The 3,079-nt window shown below is 44.7% G+C and overlaps 1 pseudogene; it reads right to left on the minus strand.

The window, feature by feature from the left end:
• Positions 1 to 976: 976 nt before the first annotated feature.
• On the minus strand, positions 977 to 2,701 carry LOC104854258 (annotated as a pseudogene).
• Between the last annotated feature and the right edge of the window lie 378 nt (positions 2,702 to 3,079).

The raw sequence follows: 3,079 nt of genomic DNA on the forward strand, positions 1-3,079 counted from the left end.
AGCTGCATTAGTGTCCACCTGATCCTAGATTGGGAACTGCCAAGAGACTCAGCAGGTCACTCGGGAGTTGGGTTCATCAGCATACAGACTTCCTGAGAAGAGGTGTTCTATTCATTGTTAACTTTGCTAATTTTAGTTTTGTTCTCTCCAGACTTAGAGGAGATCCAGATAATTACATACCTACGTGCCTGGTGTTAACCTCCTCAACATATTAAACCAGGATATTTCATATTCATATATGCAATCTTCCATTCCACCCCCAATAAATTAGGGAGGGTGGAAGGATTAATATTTTCTAGCCTAATGTTAGCTATCATTCCTATCCTTCACTCATCAGAACAATGGAAACATAATATTTTGTCCTTCAAGTCAATGCTTATCTGAATTATAGTAGCAAATTTACTTGTGCCAGCCAGTAGAATACCCTTTCACTATTACTGGCCAACTATCACTGATCTTATATTTTTCTGTTATTTTAATCTTTATACCATTAAAGAGTCTACTAGAAAATAAATTACTAAAACAATGAGTCTTTGTAGTATAAATGTTACTCTGGTCTTGTAAACCAAAACTGGAGAATTCATCTCCCTAGGACATCAAAATCAAGCTAGAAGCTTACAGCTCCACCACCAAATCTGTAATTCTAATTAAACTATTCCCTCAGTTATATTGTACCATTTAAAAAACTTATTTCATACTATTCTTTACCTTATGTACTTTGTGCATTAGTGAACTGTCCCTTAACAATGTAACAAATATTATAAGTATATGTATTGTACTACATAAAACATCATACACGCAATCAACATTAATATAATAACCCCATGCTTATAAACAAGTACATAGAACTAAGACAATACATAATCCATACTACAATTCAAAACAATATGAAGATTATAAACCCAAGTAATCTATTAATTTTACTTAGGACATACATCTTATTAATAAGCCATTAGAAGGAGGGGAAACAGATGGCTCAGAAGTCCACAGAGGACTGTCACAAGTACTCCTTGAGGCAGATGTTGCTGACCTTCTTGGTCAGCATGGCCTCAGGTTCAAGACAATCAGTGGTCCGATGGCCAAGGCCCCCACAGAAGGCACAGGCATACCATTCTCCAGTGTCCCTTGTGGACTTCCGCAGTGCAGTTCTTGGAGCACTAGTGGCACCTTTCGTTTCCTTTCTAAAGGTAGGGCCTTGAGGTTCATCAACATGGACCTTATTGCCGGCCTTATTGATGAAGGTGGTAGCAATACCAGTGTTTCCTGAGCACCCAGAATGGCCGATTCGGTGCTCATAATTCTCAGTTTCCTTGGGCATGTCATAATTGGTGACATGCTGGATGGCAGGGAAGTCCAGGCCCTCGGAGACTGTGCCTGAGGCCACCAGGACACCTTTCCTGCCCACCAGAAACACTTCATTGGCATTGGTCCATTCCTTGTGTCTGGCCTTACAGTGGCCATAGCCTTGACCCCTTTGAGCAGCAGGTACTTGTAGATGGTGTCTATGTCTGCTTTCTCCTCTGCCAAGATGAGCACAGGTGGAGCTGTCTTTTGTAGGCAGTCGAGCAGGAGCATCATCTAACTCTCTTCCTCTTTCATGTATTCCACCTCTTATATGACATCCAGGCTGGCACCTCACTCTGACAGTGACAGGATTTATCAGCACACTCTTGGAAAAGTTCTGAATTCTCTTTGGCATGGTGGTATTGAAGAGCAGATTCTGCCGCTGGCCCCTCAAGCAGGAGAACATGCTGGGGAGGTCACCTTGAAGCCTGTGTCAATCATGCAGTCCACTTTACCAGGGCCAGATAGCAGCAGACGTCTAGGTTGACCAACTTCTTCTGTAGCAAATCCATGAGGTGCCTGGGGTGGCCTCCATCATGTGTACACAGTGTTGGATGGTCTCTACCTGTTCTTTGATGGACATGTCCAGTGCAGACTACAGCACAGGAGGGGGAACCATCCTTCTGCAGCAGGCGACAGTAACCTTCCAGGACATCATAGGTCTGCTGGGCCAGCTCCTGGGAGGGACAGATGATGAGTCCATATGGCCCCTCACACTTACAGAAAGGCAACTGCTTCTCTTCCAGGTAGAACACTGGCAATGTGAACACAAGGGTCTTGCCTGACCCCATGAAGGTGATACCAATCATGTCCCAGCCAGATAGAATAGTGGGGATATCCTGGACCTTGAGGGGTGTCAGATGGTGGATATCTTTCCTCTTCAGGCTGCCAGAAACTTCTCGATGGGTGGTAGGATACCCTCTCCTTCCATGAAGGTGTGGTTCTTCTTCTATGCATGCTTGTGCCTCTCCTCAGACATGGTCAGGATCTAAAGTCAGGTGTCCAACTGGCTTTGATTGGGTCATTGTATGTGATGCCCTTGGCCATCTCCCTCACTGACATCAAGGCTCGGACCTTAGCCAGGCTTTCCATAATCTTTTCTTCTTCTTTCAACTTCTTCTCCTTTGCAGACTCCTTGAGGGCTGCAGGCTTCTCTTTGAAGTGCTGGTGCCAATCAAGGAGGCTGATATTGGACACTGAGGGTTCAGTGGGACATTGCCCTCCTCTCCCCGGATGGCCCACTGCCATTGCCTCAGTGTTCCTTACAGCTTCTCTGCAGCAGCTTCTAGAGCAGTAGTTACTGGTTCTGTCACAATAGCACATGGGGTGTGCAGTCTTCGTCATCCTTGTCCTCACCTTCTGTGCAAGATTCTTCTCATTTGGGATCTTATTCCTACGTCCTTTGCAGGCTCAAAGGTGAGAGAGAAAACAAGGGTTAAAAGTGTTTTGGTCTGGGGTTATACAGAATGCTTCTAGGGTGGTGCTCAAGTGGATAGAAGAAGTGATTAAGGAGGGATGGCCCCAGAGTGCTGCCAGAGCTCAGGTGAGTGGAGTGACTAGGGAGAGATGCCATTGAATCCCCGAAACACACCTGGGCTATTTTCACTTGGGATTATTATGAATAAAGCTGCTATAAAGATTCACATACAGGTTTTCATGCGAACATACTTTTTTTGGAATGAACAGTCAAGGGTGCAACTGCTGGGGTATATGGTAGCTGTGTGTTTATTTTTTC

This window comes from Fukomys damarensis, unplaced genomic scaffold, assembly GCF_012274545.1.
Source record: "Fukomys damarensis isolate Sample0158 unplaced genomic scaffold, DMR_v1.0_HiC HiC_scaffold_27, whole genome shotgun sequence".
Classification (NCBI taxonomy): Eukaryota; Metazoa; Chordata; class Mammalia; order Rodentia; family Bathyergidae; genus Fukomys; species Fukomys damarensis.